General features: G+C 44.5%; 2 non-coding genes across 2 annotated transcripts; both read left to right on the top strand.

The window, feature by feature from the left end:
* The first annotated feature begins 2,165 nt into the window (after positions 1 to 2,165).
* trnan-guu (transfer RNA asparagine (anticodon GUU)) lies at positions 2,166 to 2,239 on the top strand. The gene has a single exon. It is a non-coding gene; the product is annotated as a tRNA-Asn (tRNA).
* Positions 2,240 to 16,500: 14,261 nt separating this feature from the next.
* trnav-cac (transfer RNA valine (anticodon CAC)) lies at positions 16,501 to 16,573 on the top strand. Its single transcript has one exon. It is a non-coding gene; the product is annotated as a tRNA-Val (tRNA).
* The last annotated feature ends 1,175 nt before the right edge of the window (positions 16,574 to 17,748 follow it).

Below are 17,748 nucleotides of genomic sequence, written 5' to 3'. Positions count from 1 at the left end.
GGGTCTCTCGACTGACTATTCAGCATTTCCGTCAACCTTTACTCGATGTTGTTACACTTCTCCCACAAAGCAGAGGAAATTGTTAAAACCTGTGCAGAGGGTAACAGACTTAGTCGAAGACACCGATTGCGAGTTTACATTTCTGAATGTAAACAGCATGGAATTCAGTTGGAAACATCAAAAATTGAAAATTGACTTTTAAGTAAAAATGGATATGGTGATCACAGACCAACGGATTTTACAATAGCATCCTGAGAATCTGAATCGACAAGAACCCTACTTTGACCCGAAGCATGCTGTATTTGGAAGAAGGAAATACGGAATTGGAATACAACATTTCAACAGCTACAGAGTTTGAATCAAGCAATCGTTGTGGACATTAACCATCACACTGCGGAAGTCGAGAAGGTGCACACAACTTTGGACCAGATTGAACATGTGAGCTGGTGGGAGTCATTGGTGGGATGGAGCCCGACGGCAACAGGTGTGATGAACACAATGATACACCCTGCCCTTATGCTGGTGCTGGTTCAGCTGATCATGCTGGTCATTTTGATTTACTGCGGATGTTGTGTTGGAAAACAAGGACAACAACTGGACAATGCTGTTGAACGAGCTCGAGCCACCATGCAAATGTATGTTACCCAGATAAGACCTGCAGAGAGGCGAGGAGAAGAAGTGGGGGAATGTGGGAGCATTGCTGAACTCTTTGCTTCAGCACGCAGTCTGACGTTTGGATTAAAAAATAGGAAGATTGAAGTTTGGATGGAAAGAGACTGTTAGACAATGTGGTGCCTTCAGCCAGTGAGATGAGTAACTGGTCATTGTCTGTATGTTAAATATTTGATTGTACCTTTGTTACTATTTAATGACATCTGTAGGTTAAACAAGCAATATTAAGTCTGTATGTTAAACAATTCACAAATCAGTTAGCCGTGATTGTCTAAATGCAAAGAAATAAGAGTATAAAGATAAGACTCACACACGCAGACACAAGAGACACTGAACATTCGGAAGGTGTGTGTCTCAAGCAGCCACGGAAATCAAAGCAAGCTGCCTTTGTGAAGTGTTCTCAGTAACTTTCATACTTGGTTTGTTTGGTATGAATGTTTAAATAAAAGACCCGATCCTGCCTTTACTACAACGGAGTGTGTGCGGGTAATTCGAGGTTAAAAGCAACGAAGTAAAAAGAGCAAGACAGCTGTTTAAACCATTTTGTAACAGGTAACTGATGGTTGAGCACACGATTTGATAACTAGACTTGTAGATCAAGCATCAATGACAAAGGCAACAAAACTGCCCACCAGTACCAGGTGTCTTTCCCTTGTTTGTCCCAACTTTTCAGCAGCTGGGACAACAAGGAATCAGGTTCCACCGAGATTTGAACTCAGATCCCAGAGTGCTCACCATTACACTATGGAACCAACCGTGGTAAAATATTTGAAACAATTCTCAAAAACAACAAAATCATCTCCAACAGTACACTTTGTCTCGGCCTTTTCTCATCCACACCATCAGTTTCCTCTTTGCTCTCTGCTAATTATCGATGCAGAACAATTCACACAGATGCCATCGAGGCTATGGTTTTTCAAGTAGCTGTTTCTGTTTCACACTGTTCATCACAGCTTGTACTTCAGTCTTGCCAGGTAAAAAGTGCGTTGGCATTGCAATGTATTGATATAAAATGCTTGGCATGGAAAGAAAATGCAAAGTTTTGTCGAGTTAGCGAGTAGGTGACGAGGTTTGGGGCTGATGTACGTCGCTTTCAATCTTTGAAATTTCACCAAGCAAAGAAACGGTGAATTGAACTGCCCCTGTTAGCATTGTGTTCGCATTTAATCACAGCAATATCCGCAGTCACGAGCTGAAAAGGAATGCATACCTAATACCGGCTTCGGGACAATCAGAATACTTCGTCACAGACAAGGCACCGGAAGGCTGGAAGGTCGATCACACCGGTTGTGGGAGAGCTGGTTGGTGGTGACATGGAAGTGTCTGCAGTGTGCGGGACCAGACTGCTTCCACACATCCACAATGAATGTCCCACCCTTTACTTGGGAAAAGTACAACTGAGAGTGGAGAAGTTCCATCCCGGTCAGAGCAATCTGAAGCTTTAACTGACTGACACCATGGTTTGGGATGTCTTGCAGTGTGCAGCTATGTCAGTCTCTGTGGCGCAATGGGTTAGCGCGTTCGGCTGTTAACCGAAAGATTGGTGGTTCGAGCCCACCCAGAGACAATGCATTTAACTGTTTTTCCCCGTGAATTCGGTGCTGCACGATTCCAGGTTATCATTGTGCGTTTTGGCTGCGCGAATATATTCCACAAACATTGCCAGCTGTGCTGTTATCCAGTGAGTTCCCACTCCAATACTTTTATGAGCATTCAGTTTGAGTGTATACAGAACTGAACAGAGATATCAGAAAATTTAACAAGGTTGTGGGACATTGTTTTTTGTTAATATTGAACCACTAATATGAATAAATCCATTTCTTCAAATATTTAATTGAACATGTTTTCAAGATGTTTCTGCGCAGTTTTGAACCAGGGACATTTCGCGTGTGAGGTGAATCTAATAACCACTACATTACGGAAACACTTCAGCAATGTTCAGAACATTACCAGAGCATAACCTGCACAGCTGGCCTATATTTCAGGAGCTGGTTTTATGAGAATAGAATGACGGTGCTATATTTAGGAAGGCTGTGAGTGTGGCAGGAATTGATCGAGTGTTTCCCAGACTTTACACATAGGAACAGGAGGTGGCCATTTAGCAGCGAGTGGTTAGGATCTGGAATGCACTGCTTGAAAGGATGGTGGAGGCAGACTCAATCTTATCTTTCAAACGGGAGCTGGATCAGTGTCTGAAGGAAAAACAATTGCAGGGCGACAGGGAAAGGGCGGGGGAGTGGGACTCGCTGAGAGTCGGTACGGGCTCGACGGGCCGAATGGCCTTCCGTGCTGTAACCATTCCATGATTCTATAAGTTAGTGGCACATTTCATAGCGTGGGTTGACGCAGAACATTGCAAAGGGACATGGATTGAGTCGGCAACACTAGAGGCATCTGATTCAGGAGATTCGGGGGGCGCGGAAATTCGGAAGTTTAATGACTTTGAAAGGAACATTTTTGTTTTGTGCAGTTATGGTCAGAGAAATGTTTGTGAAAGGAATTTTTTGAACAGAGGAATGCAGCATTTAATCTTCTGCCTTAACACTTCTTCCTGGGTGTCGCGGTCACATTTCTTTTCGAGGTTATTCTTCTCAAAAAGGAGCTAGATGTAGTCCTTCAGACTAGGGGGATCAAGGGCTATGGTGAGAAAGCAGGAATGGGGTATTGAAGTTGCATGTTCAGCCATGAACTCATTGAATGGCGGTGCAGGCTCAAAGGGCCGAATGGCCTACCCCTGCACCTATTTTATATGTTTTCTATGTTTCTTGAATTTATATTTCCTTTGGTGTTTCACAATAACCAGACCTTTGCTCTAAAGTCTTTCTCACTGTTTCCCCAGTCTCCTGTTGATGTTACCAGCAATGAACATTTTGCACCAGATACCAAAAACACACTGTGCAAAATGGGACATGCTTTAACAGTAAACGTGGGGCTCGAACCCCCAAATTCGAGATTAAAATTCTCATGCTCGACCGATTGATCTCACGGGGCTTCTACTAAATAGACGTTTTTGTCGTTGATTGCAGCCAGGTGCCTGTTGGCTCCGCCCCAGATGTTTAAACTTGCTGTCAAGGAACTGACAGGATCTTCTTGAATGGTGGACCAGGCTCGAGGGGCCAAATGTCCTACTCCGGCCCCTAATCCTTACATGTTTATGACCTTATGACCTTTCACAGGAGAACAAACTCGCCCCTGAGCATACATGAGGAGATAGCTCCAGAAAATATTCCCACCCGGTGAGCTTCCGCGTGTGAGACGAACGTGTTAACCGCTACACTGCGGAAACATCTCCACTTTCAGCACCCGGTCAGACGGAAATGTTAAGCGAGCAGGTGAACTGCTGAATCCCACTTTGAAGGAGTTGATCGTGGTGTCAAACAATGAGTTTCACTTAATGATTAAAAATAAGAAATGTCAGATTTAAACACAGACCTCGAGAGAAGACTGCAACCTGAACACAGCACCTGAGACCGCTCGGCCATCCTGACTATTTAATGCTGTATGTGGCCATCTGCAGGTTGATTTTGAACTTTTGTGTCCTGTCACATGAAATAAATGAGGGCAGCAGGCGTATCTCTGTCTGACACCGGGGAAACAGTGAGACAAACCTTGGAGCAAGGGTCTGGTTATTGCCAAACAGCAAAGAATATATTAATTCTGGAAGAACAATATCTAAAAGTACAGTAACCCTGATGTGATTAAACACGCTACCTTCGGAACTGAAATCAGTCACGCTACCATTGCGCCACGAGGTCTACATCATAAGACTCAGATGTTCGTCTATATGAAGGTGTCACAATACAAGGAGCTTTAAAATCTCCGCCCATTCCCACCTGGTGTCAGAAGCAGCGCTCACCTCCCAGTCACTGTATGTTTTTTTCTTAAACTTTTGTGTTGCTTTCACGGGAAAGCATCATTAATTAACCCCTCACCTTCTTTTGCACAATGAACGAAATGCTAACTGAGGGACAGTCGATACTTCAATCATTTGTCCTGTTTATTGGGGAGCGGGCAGGGAAATGGACCTGAGTCCATGATCGGATCAGCCATGATCGTATTAAATGGCGGAGCAGGCTCGAGGGGCGTATGGCCGACACCTGCTCCTATTTCTTATGTTCTTATGTTCTTATGCATATTAACCCATTTTACACACTGTATTTTAGGAGTCTGGTTCAAAATCTTCATTGCTGATGACATCAGGAATCTGGGGCAACATTTGTCAAATTTAACAGCACCGGTTATTCCGACCATGCACAGAAAATAGAATCAGTAGTGAAGATAAAAGCCCATGGTGCTCATTTTCAGATTCAACGCAGTAGGATTTCAAATAAAGTTTAAGAATTTTACAGTGAAAAGATTTGCAAGTGTTACTTGTATTTGTGTCTTTAATTAAATTTTGTGGCGTCTGACTCCCGTTCATGCCACTGCTGAATAAGAAAGGAGAGTTTGACGTTGACCAGACTGCACTGCCCCTGATATTTGTGAGCTCATCCTTTATATTCAGTGGTTCCTGGCCTTTTGATGGGCTGCAGTGTAGCGGATATCACATTGGCGTCACACGTGAAATGTCCCCGGTGAATCCGTTATCTCTCACTGAAAGTTATCTATTTATTGAAGTGAAATAAAGAGCACTTAAGGAATAAGGGATCACTTTTGCCAGGAGAATAAATAGCAAATAAAAACAGCAAATGCTGGAAATCTCAGCAGGTCAGGCAGCATTTGCCAGGAGACGAAACTCGCCTCTGATTGTTCCTCTACAGCAAGTTTAAACATAATGCTCCTTCCCGGGATCGAACCTCATACCTTTCATAAGTAATGCAAACGTGATAAGCACACGTGATAACCACTACACGACAGAAACCTCTGGCACAGCTGGCACAACAGAGGGGAGCTGACCAGTGAGCTCTCTCTGTGCTGATCAGGAATGTGTCGGCTCACCTGAAACAACTTCTGTCCCACACTGAAAGTTCTCAATCCTTCTCCTCCGCTGCCCTTTACAGAAATGTCACGGATCACCCAGCCACCGTGTTCACTTCCACATCCTCACAGTGGGGCCACAGAGGCTCCTACCGTCTCCCCGCGATCAGCGAACTCGCCCAGTTTACAAAATTAAACCCGGAACACGTGCCCGGCAAAGGGCAGGAGAAGCCAGATAGTCTGTGAGCTCGGTCTATCGCAGAAAGTATTGGTATTCATGGTGATTACAGCAATTATTAATCGTCTCACAGACCTCAATTATTTTTATGCGATGAATTGATCGACAATTGAAACCAGGTTAGTGCGCCGGATCTTAACCACTCGACCACCAGGGAACGGTTATGATACATGTAGATATATTTATATATATTTATATATGAACCTGAATATCAATGGCTAGCTACCTAGACCTCATGGTGCAACGGTAGTGCGTCTAACTTTGAATGAGAGAAATTGTTCCACAGTGACACCCATTTCATCTTTTGTTCCCTTTTAAACACTAGAAACTGAGACAGAGGGAATAAATAGAGAAATAAAAGCACAGGGATAAAGACAAGAGGAAGAGAGAAGTTGATAGATACTGCCCCCACCCAGAACTAATGCAGAAACCCCTCTGCTGTGCTCGGGGTGGCCACCCACAGCCTGGATACACTAACGGGAGAACACCAGCGGCAGGTCGGGGCCATAAATGGAACGGCGAGCGGCCCTGGGAGCAGCTTGGAGGTCCCGGGAGACTACTCCAGGGAGCAGCGCGAGCTGGTGCAGGAGGGCGGCGGCAGCGAAGAGTGACGTCATCAAGGTCCAGGTCAGTGATTGGAGCGTGGGCAGGTACAGCAGGAGCGGCGAGATCGGGGCGAAGGAGCGGCGAGAGACTGTGGAGGGATATGATCAGGGCCCAGGGGAAGCATGAGTTCAGGGCCAGGGGCCCAGGGTTAGCACGGGCCAGCCCACACTGCGATATGTGTGCACTGGGTCCGTGCAGCAGAACTGGTCTCCAGTCGACCTGCTTAACCCTTGCCACTGGACCAAGACCTCGCTCTGTCAAGCCCGTTTGATGGCTGGGGTGCAACGGCCATCACAACTGAAAGAAATTCACGCACAGATATCTTCCACCCTTCGGGTTGTCGTTCGGGTCCTTTATTGAAACACCTGTGAACTCATCCATTTTCGGCGTGGAAGCAAGTCATCCTCGTTTCGAGGAACCGCCTATGATGATGATGATGATGGATACATTAACGTCCCAACAGCTCATTGACTGCAGGAGTGGGACCGTGCGTCACTTCAGAAAACATGTCGAAAGGCAAAGTCACTGATTCCGCCTCATGTGCTCCTCCGATCAAGAGTAACAACACACACTAACAATGCTTCAATAATGGTAACACTTTATCTCCGTGCAGGCTCTACAGTCTGAAGACACCACAACGGTAGTGCGAATACATTCTTCCCATCAAAGTTCTATTTGTGCTACTTTGTTGTGGCAACTCTTGATTGCAGTCACCAAGATAATCCCTTGAGATCTCGGGTAAAACTCATGCTTTTCCTTTGGCAATGCTTTTAATAATCTGAGAAGATTTGACTGGAGGTTTATTAACAGATAGTACTTCGTAAGGCCTTTATCTCCATATTTGCTAAGCAGTTGGCTCGTTGGTCTAGTTGTATGATTCACACTTTGGGGTTGTTACTTGAAATTTGCGAGAGATCCCGGGCGAGCCCTTTTTTTGCCGTGAATTTTGAATTTGCATCGAACTTTTGCAAAGAAGGACTTGCATTTCTGCAGCGTCTGTCAGGAGCTCATAACGCCCCAAAGCGCTTTACAACTGTTGAGTTACCTTTGAAATGTTGTCACGTGAGTAAAGATGTGCCAAAATCACCCCACACGCACCTCAACTCTTTGTGAAGGAGTTCATAGAATCACAGAAGTTTACAGCACGGAAGGAGGCCAATTCGGCCCATCATGTCGACGCCGGCCAACAAGAGGCTATCCAGCCTAATCCCACTTTCCAGCTCGAGGTCCATAACTCTGCAGGTTACAGCACTTCAGGTCACATCCAAGCACTTGTTAAATGTGGTGAGTGTTTCTGCCTCTACCACCCTTTCAGGCAGTGAGTTCCAGACGCCCACAACCCTCTGCGTGCAGAAATAAATAGGTGCAGGCAAAGGCCATTCGGCCCTTCGAGCCGCACCACCACGGAGAATGAAACAGTTAATTCAGAGACCGTGGTCCAGAACTTAAAGAAGGCTAACTTTGAAGGTATGAGTCGTGAATTGGCGAGGATAGATTGGCGAATGATACTTAAGGGGTTGACAGTGGATGGGCAATGGCAGACATTTACAGACCGCATGGATGAACTGCAACAATTGTACATCCCTCTCTGGTGTAAAAATAAAAAAGGGAAGGTTGCTCAACCGTGGTTATCAACGGAAATCAGGGATAGTATTAAAGCCAAGGAAGTGGCATACAAATTGGCCAGAAATAGCAGCGAACCCGGGGACTGGGAGACATTTGGAACTTAGCAAAGGAGGACAAAGTGTTTGATTAGGGAAAATAGAGTACGAGAGGAAGCTTGCAGGGAACATTAAAATGGACTGCAAAAGCTTCTATAGATATGTAAAGAAAAAAAGGTTAGTAAAGACAAATGTAGGTCCCCTGCAGTCAGAATCAGGGGAAGTCATAACTGGGAACAAAGAAATGGCAGACCAATTGAAAAAGTACTTTGGTTCGGTATTCACTAAGGAGGACACAAACAATCTTCCGGTTCTGGTAAGAAGGAGGAACTGAGGGAAATCCTTATTAGTCGGGAAATTGTGTTGTGGAAACTGATGGGATTGAAGGCCGATATATCCCCAGGCCTGATGGTCTGCATCCCAGAGTACTTAAGGAGGTGGCCTTGGAAATAGCGGATGCATTGACAGTCATTTTCCAACACTCCATAGATTCTGGACCAGTTCCTATGGAGTGGAGGATAGCCAATGTAACCCCACTTTTTAAAAAAGGAGGGAGACAGAAAACAAGGAATTATAGACCGGTCAGCCTGACATCAGTAGTGGTGAAATTGATGGAATCAATTATTAAGGATGTCATAGCAGCACATTTGGAAAGAGATGACATGATAGGTCCAAGTCAGCATGGATTTGTGAAAGGCAAATCATGCTTGACAAATCTTCTGGAATTTGTTGAGGATGTTTCCAGTAGAATGGACAAGGGAGAACCAGTTGATGTGGTGTATTTGGACTTTCAGAAGGCTTTCGACAAGGTCCCACATAAGAGATCAGTGTGCAAAGTTAATGCACATGGGATTGGGGGTAGTGTGCTGACGTGGATTGAAAACTGGTTGGCAGACAGGAAGCAAAGAGTAGGAGTAAATTGGTACTTTTCAGAATGGCAGGCAGTGACTAGTGGGGTACCGCAAGGGCCCTAGCTGTTCACATTGTACATTAATGATTTAGACGAGGGGACTAAATGTAGTGTCTCCAAATTTGCAGATGACACTAAGTTGGGTGGCAGTGTGAGCTGCGAAGAGAATGCTATGAGGTTGCAGAGTGACTTGGATAGGTGAGGTGAGTGGGCAAATGCATGGCAGATGAAGTATCATGTGGATAAAGGTGAGGTTTCCACTTCGGTTGAAAAACAGAGAGACAGACTATTATCTGAATGGTGACAGATTAGGAAAAGGGAAGGTGCAACGAGACCTGGGTGTCATGGTACATCAGTCATTGAAGGTTGGCATGCAGGTACAGCAGGCGGTTAAGAAAGAAAATGGCATGTTAGCCATTATAGCGAGGGAATTTGAGTATAGGGGCAGGGAGGTGTTACTACAGTTGTAGAGGGCCTTGGTGAGGCCACACCTGGAGTATTGTGTACAGTTTTGGTCTCCTAACTTGAGGAAGGACGTTCTTGCTATTGAGGGAGTGCAGCGAAGGTTTACCAGACTGATTCCAGGGATGGCGGGACTGACATATCAAGAATGACTGGATTCACTGGAGTTCAGACAAATGAGAGGGTATCTCATAGAAACGTTTAAAATTCTGGCGTGTTTAGACAGGTTAGATGCAGGAGAATGTTCCCAATGTTGGGGAAGTCCAGAACCAGGGGTCACAGTCGAAGGATAAGGGGTAAGCCATTTAGGACCGTGATGAGGAGAAACTTCTTCACCCCGAGAGTGGTGAACCTGTGGAATTCTCTACCACAGGAAGGTGTTGAAGCCAATTAACTAAATATATTCAAAAATGAGTTAGACGTAGCCCTTACGACTCGGGGGATCAAGGGGTATGGCGAGAAAGCAGGAATGGGGTACTGAAGTTGCATGTTCAACCATAAACTAATTGATTGGTGGTGCAGGCTCGAAGGGCCGAATGGCCTACTCCTGCACCTATTTTCTATGTTTCTACATTCCAATAAGATCATGGCTGATCATTCACCTCAGTACCCCTTTCCGACTTTCTCTTCATACCCCTTGAGCCTTTTAGCCATAAAGGCCACAGCTAATTCCCTCTGGAATATATCAAATGAATTGGCATCAACAACTCCCTGCGGCAGAGAATTCCACAGGTTAACAAGTCTCTGAGTGAAGAAGTTTCTCCTCATCTCGGTCCTAAATGGCTTACCCCTTATCCCTTAGACGCTGAACACTGGTTCTGGACTTCCCCAACATCGGGCACATTCTTCCTGCCTCTAACCTGTCCAGTCCCGTCAGAATTTTATATGTTTCTTTGAGATCACCTCTCATTCTTCTAAACTCCGGTGAATACAGGCACAGTCAATCCAGTCTCTCCTCATATGTCAGTCCTGCCATCCACGGAATCAGTCTAGTGAACCTTCTCTGCACTCTCTGTAGCAAGAACATCCTTCCTCAGATTTGGAGACCAAAACTGAACACAATATTCTAGGTGAGGCCTCACCAAGGCCCTGTACAACTGCAGTAAGACCTTCCTGCTCCAATACTCAAATCCCCCAGCTATGAAGGCCAACATGCCATTTGCCTTCTTCACCGCCTGCTGTAGCTGCATGCCAACTTTCAATGACTGATGTACCATGACACCCAGGTCTCGTTGCACCTCCCCTTTTCCTAATCTGCCGCCATTCAGATAATAATCTGGCTTCAAGTTTTTGCCACCAAACTGGATAACATCACATTTATCCACATTATAGTGCATCTGCCATGTATTTGCCCACTCAACTAACCTTTCCAAGTCACTCTTCAGCCTCTTAGTATCCTCCTCACAGCTCACACCGTCACGCAGCTTAGAGTCACCTGCAAACTTGGAGATATAACACTCAATTTCTTAATCGAAATCATTGATGTATATTGTAAATAGCTGAGGTCCCAGCACTGAGCCCTGCAGCACCCCACTAGTCACTTCCTGTCATTCTGAGAAGGACCCATTTATCCCTACTCTCTGCAAATGGCATGTTGGCCTTCACAGCAAGGGGATTTGAGAACAGGGGCAGGGAGGTGTTGCTACAGTTGTGCGGGGCATTGGTGAGGCCACACCTGGAGTATTGTGTACAGTTTTGGTCTCCTAACCTGAGGAAGGACATTCTTGCTATTGAGGGAGTGCAGAGAAGGTTCACCAGACTGAGTCCCGGGATGGCGGGACTGACCTATCAAGAAAGACTGGATCAACTGGGCTTGTATTCACTGGAGTTCAGCGGAATGAGAGGGGACCTCATAGAAACATTTAAAATTCTGACGGGGTTAGACAGGTTGGATGCAGGAAGAATGTTCCCAGTGTTGGGGAAGTCCAGAACCAGAGGTCACAGTTTAGGGAAGGGGGGTAGGCCATTTGCGACCGAGATGCGGAGGAACTTCTTCAACCAGAGAGTGGTGAACCTGTGGAATTCTCTACTACAGAAAGTTGTTGAGGCCAATTCACTAAATATATTGAAAAAGGAGTTAGATGAGGTCCTTACTACTAGGGGGATCAAGGGGTATGGCGAGAAAGCAGGAATGGGGTACTGAAGTTGAATGTTCAGCCATGAACTCATTGAATGGCGGTGCAGTCTAGAATGGCCGAATGGCCTACTCCTGCACCTATTTTCTATGTTTTTATATTTCTATGTTTCTCCCTGTCTGCCAACCAGTTCTCTATTCATGTCAATACATTACCCCCAATACCATGTGCTTTAATTTTGCACACTAATCTCTTTTGTGGGACCTTGTCAAAAGCCTTTTGAAAGTCCAAATACATTACATCCACTGGTTTTCCCTTGTCCACTCTCCGAGTTCCATCCTCAAAAAATTCTCGAAGATTTGTCAAGCATGATTTCCCTTTACTAAATCCATGCTCACTTGGACCGATCTTGTCACTGCTTTCCAAATGCTATGCTATTTCATCCATAATAATTGATTCCAGCATTTTCCCCACTACTGATGTCAGGCTAACCGGTCAATAATTACCCATTTTCTCTCTTCCTTCTTGTTAAAAAAGTGGTGTTATATTAGCTACCCTCCAGTCCATAGGAACTGATCCAAAGTCGATAGACTGTTGGAAAATGATCACCAATGCATCCACTATTTCAAGGGTTACTTCCTTAACTACTCTGGGATGCAGACTATCTGGCCCTGGGATTTATCAACCTTCAATCCCAACAATTTCCCGAACACAATTTCCTGACTAATAAAGATTTCCTTCAGTTCCTCCTTCTCGCTGGACCCTCGGTCCCTGAGTACATTAGGAAGGTTATTTGTGTCTTCCTTCGTGAAGACAGAACCAAAGTATCTGTTTAACTGGTCCGCCATTTCTTTGTTCTCCATTATAAATTCACCTGATTCTGACTGCAAGTGACCGACGTTTGTCTTCACTAAGCCTTTTCTCTTCACATATCTATAGAAGTTGTCGCAGTCAGTTTTTATGTTCCCAGCAAGCTTCCTCTCATACTCTATTTTCCCACTCCTTATTAAACCCTTTGTCCTCCTCTACTGAATTCTAAATTTCTTCCAGTCCTCAGGTTTGCTGCTTTTTCTGGCAAATTTATAGGCCGTTTCCTTGCATTTAACACTATCCTTAATTTCCCTTATTAGCCACGGTTGAGCCACCTTCCCTGTTTTATTTTTTCTCCAGACAGGAATGTACAATTGTTGAAGTTCATGCATGTGATCTTTAAATGTTTGCCATTGCCTATCCAGCGTCAACCTTTTAAGTCTCATTTGCCAGTCTATTCTAGCCAATTCACATCTCATGCAATCGAAGTTACCTTTCCTTAAGTTCAGGTCCCTAGTCTCTGAATTAAATGTTTCAATCTCCATCTTAATAAAGAATTCTACCATATTATGGTCACTCTTCTCCAAGGGGCCTCGCACAACAAGATTGCTAATTAGTCCTTTTTCATTACACATCACCGAGTCTAGGATAGCCAGCCCTCAAGTTGGTTCCTTGACATATTGGTCTAGAAATCCATCCCTAATACACTCCAAGAAATCCTCCTCCACCGTATTTCTACCAGTTTGGTTACCCCAATCTTTCTGTAGATTAAAGTCGCCCATGATAACTGCTGTATCTTTATTGCACGCAGCCATAATTTCTTGTTTGAACTGTCCCCAAACTCACAACGACTGTTTGGTGGTCTGTGCACAACTCCCACTCCTGTTTTCTGCCCTTTGGTGTTCTGCAGCTCTATCCATACAGAGTCGACACCATCCAAGCTAATATCCTTCCTTAATATTGCGTTAATTTCCTCTTTAACCAGCATCGTTCCCCGACCTCCTTTTCCTTTCTGTCTGTCCTTCTTGAATGTTGAATACCTCAGGATGTTGAGTTCCCAGCCTTGGTCACCCTGGAGACATGTCTCTGGAATCACAGTTATAACATATTCGTGAATTGCTGCCTCTGAGTGAATTCATCCACCTTATTACGAATAATCCTCGCATTGAGGCACAGAGACTTCAGGCTTGTCTTTTTAATACACTTTGTCCCTTTAGAATTTTGCTGTAATGTGGCCCTTTTTAAATTTTGCCTTGTGTTTCTCTGCCCTCCACTTTTACTTTTCTTCTTTCTATCTTTTGCTTCTGCCCCCATTTTACTTCTTTCTATCTCCCTGCATAGTTTCCCATTCCCCTGCCATATTATTTTAACCCCTCCCCAACAGCACGAGCAAACATTCCCCTAGACATTGGTTCCGGTCCTGACCAGGTGCAGACCGCCCGATTTGTACTGGTCCCAACTCCCCCAGAACCGGTTCCAATGTCCCAGGAATTTGAATCCCACCCTCCTGCACTACTCATCAAACCATATATTCATCTGAGCTATCCTGCATTTCCTATTCTGACTAGCTCGTGGCACTGGTAGCAATTCTGAGATTACTACCTTTTAATTTAATTCCTAGCTCCCTAAACTCAGCTATTGGACCTCATCCCATTTTTCCCTATATCGTTGGTAGCATATACACCACGACAGCTGGCTATTCACCGTCCTCCTCCAGAATGCGCTGCAGCCGTTCCGAGATAATCTTGACCTTTGCACCAGGGAGGCAACATACCATTCTGGAGTCTCGATTGAGGCCGCAGAAACATCTATCTATTCCCCTTATAATAGAATCCCCTATCACTATAGCTCTCCCACGCTTTTTCCTGCCCTCCTGTGCAGCAGAGCCACCCCTGGTGCCATGGACTTGGCTGCTGCTGCCCTCCCCAGATGAGTCATCTGCTCCAACAGTACCCAAGGTGATGTGTCTGTTTTGCAGGGGGATGACCGCAGGGGACTCCTGCACTGTCTTCCTTCCACTGCTCTTCCTGATGTTTACCCATTCCCTCTCTGCCTGAATAACCTTTCCCTACGGTTTGATCAACTCACTCACCGTGCTATTCACGACATCCTCAGCATTGCGGATGCTCCAGAGTGAATCCGTGTGCAGCTCCAGTGCCCCAATGTGGCCTGTCAGGAGCTGCAGATGGATACACTTGCTGCACATGTAGTCATCAGGGACACTGGAAGCGTCCCTGACTTCCCACATCGCACAGGAGGAGCATGACATGTGTCCGAACTCTCGTGCTATGACTTAACCATTAACTTTACTTAATTTGGCAACAATTTCAAAGTTTCCTTGCTGCTAAGAACAAGAAGAAATCAAAGAAACAGAAAACTGCTCACCACTCAACCAGCCAATCACTTACCCTCTTGGCTGTGACGTCACCCTTTGATTACTTTTGACCTCTTTCTTACTTTTGACCCTGCACCAGCTGTAGCTCGCTGCTCGCTGCTCCTCCAGCCGCTGCTCCTCCGACTGCCGCCGATCCCCGGACTCCCGCTGGGCCTTTATAGGCCGCTGCTCACACCTCCTCCGGTCACTGCTCCTCCGACGTTTGGAAAAAAATAATTCAGTCAGGCAGAATCTGCATGGATTTATGAAAGGGAAGTCATGGTTGACAAATTTGCTGGAATTCTTAGAGGATGTAATTAACAGGGTGGATAAAGGGGAACCAGGGGATGTGGTGTATTTGGACCTCCAGAAGGCATTTTGACAAGGTGCCACGTAAAAGATTACTGCACAAGATAAAAGTTCCCGGGGTTGGGGGTAATATATTAGCATGGGTAGAGGATTGGCTAACGAACAGAAAACAGAGAGTCGGAATAAATGGTTCATTCTCTGGTTGGCAATCAGTAACTAGTGGGGTGCTGCAATGATCAGTGCTGGGACCCCAACTGTTTACAATCTATATTAACGACTTGGATGAAGGGACTGAGTGTAACATAGCCAAGTTTGCTGATGATACAAAGATGGGAGGAAAAGCAATGTGTGAGGAGGACACAAAAAATCTGCAAAAAGACATAGCCAGGCTAATTGAGTGGTGAAAAATTTGGCAGATGGAGTATAATGTTGGAAAGAGCAAGGTTATGCATTTTGGCAAAAAAAATTAAGGAACAAGTTGTTATTTAAATGGAGAAAAATTTCACAGAGCTGCAGTACAGCAGGAGCTGCGCGTACTTGTGCATGAAACACAAAAGGTTAGTATGCAGGTACAGCAAGTGATCAGGAAGGCCAATGGAATCTTGGCCTTTAATGCAAAAGGGATGGAGTATAAAACAAAGAAGTCTTGCTGCAGTTATACAGGGTATTGGTGAGGCCAGACCTGGAACACTGCGTGCAGTTTTGGTTTCCATATTTAAGAAAGGATATAGATGCTTTGGAGGCAGTTCAGAGAAGGTTCACTCGGTTGATTCCGGAGATGAGGGGGCTAACTTATGAGAAAAGGTTGAGTAGGTTGTGCCTCTACTCATTGGAATTCAGAAGATTGAGAGGTGATCTTATGGAAACGTGTAAGATTATGATGGGACTTGACAAGGTGGATGCAGAGAGGATGTTTCTGCATACTAACCTTTTGTGTTTCATGTACAAGGACCCCCAGGTCCCTCTGCACCGCAGCATTTTGTAATCTCTCCCCATTTAAATAATCATTTGCTTTTTTATTATTGCTACCACAGTGGATAACCTCATATTTCCCACATTATACTCCATCTGACAAATTTCTGCCCACCCACTGAGCCTATCAATATCGCTTTGCAGATTGGTTGCATCCTCCTCACAACTTGCTTTCCCACCTATCTTTGTATCATCAGCAAACTTGGCGACATTACAAACAAGCAGAGCACAGAACAAATTATTGACGTAGTGACTTTCCCTCAGTTAGTATTTCTTTCATTGTGCAAAAGAAAATTATCGAATCATTAATCATGTTATCCCATGAAAGCAAAATAAATGTTTAACGAAAATAATTGGCACATTTGAAAGGAACATTTTTGTTTTGTGCCGTTTCGGTCAGAGAAATGTTTGTGAAAGGAATTTTTTCAGAAAAAGGGATTCAGCATTTCAGCTTGTCACTGAGCACTTCTCTCTGGGCACTGCACTAGGCAGCAGTTTCCGTAGTGTAGCGGTCATCACGTTTGCCTCACACGCGAAAAGTCCCCTGTTCAAGCCCGGGCGGAAACATTATTTTTGAAACAAAAACTGGTTTTAAATGTTCATTGCTCATACAACAATGGCCTCCTTCTGTGCTGTAAACTTCTCTGATTCCATGAAGAACATTTAAAACCAGTCTCCTAAAATACAGACTGTGTAAAATCAGAAAGGGAATAAAACTTCCTCAATGATTAAAGTTTCACAAATTATTAAAATGAAGTTGTTGAAGTTTCGACTGACCCTCAGTGATCATGTTAGCATTTCTTTCATTCTGCTCAACAATGCTGTCGGTTAATACCAGCAGATCAAAGCCGCATTTCAAACCCGGAAACAACTCATTCATTATTCACCCTTCCCAGTTCCAGTGCACAGAGGGTTATTTATACTCCATCCAGAAACTCAAGTCGAACTTCTGACATTCCTTATTTCTAATTACTAACTCATTTGTTTTGACACCACTCTGAAGTGCTTTAGGTCATCTATGTAATTTAGTTAAATTACTTCACTTTAATTAAAAACGGTGGGAGCAAAATTACTTCCCTCACTGGGAATCGAACTCAGGAAGCTGAAGGGATCGGAATGGTTTTGTGAAGCATTTAAAGATGCTCTCTAAAAGTCTCACACTGCTAATTTAAAAACACGGTTACGATTTGTTTCAGTGTGAAAGAAGGGGATTGCAATGACAACAAAAACACCAGGCAGTGAATGCATTAAGACCAATTCAAACTTTTCACAAAGTTGGTATCACGAAGTAACAGCTGAGCTAAAGTTGGCACTGACCAATGGGTAAAAACATCTCATTATAACCGATGAGCTCACAAATATCAGGAGCAGTGCAGTCTGGTCAATGTCAAACCCCTCCTTCCTTATTCAACAGAGACATGAACGGCAGACAGACGCCACAAAGTTTAATTAAAGACCGAAGTACAAGTCACATTTAATTTCCAAATCCTTTCACCATAAAATTCCTTCACTTTATTTCAAATCTTACTGCGTTGATTCTGAAAATGAGCACCATGTGATTTTACCTTCAATACTGATTCTATTATCTGTGCACGGAAGGAATTACCGCTCCAGTTTTGAGCCCAATTTGACAAAAGTTGCCCCAGATTCCTGGTGTCGTCAGCAATGAATATTTCGAACCAGAATCCTAAAATAGTGTTTTTTTATATGAGTTCACAGGATCAAGGTGTCACTGGCAAGGC

The sequence above is a fragment of the Pristiophorus japonicus genome, unplaced genomic scaffold (assembly GCF_044704955.1).
Source record: "Pristiophorus japonicus isolate sPriJap1 unplaced genomic scaffold, sPriJap1.hap1 HAP1_SCAFFOLD_112, whole genome shotgun sequence".
Taxonomy (NCBI): domain Eukaryota; kingdom Metazoa; phylum Chordata; class Chondrichthyes; family Pristiophoridae; genus Pristiophorus; species Pristiophorus japonicus.
The sequence above is the reverse complement of the archived record's forward strand: the minus strand, read 5'-3'. Positions and strand labels throughout refer to the sequence as shown.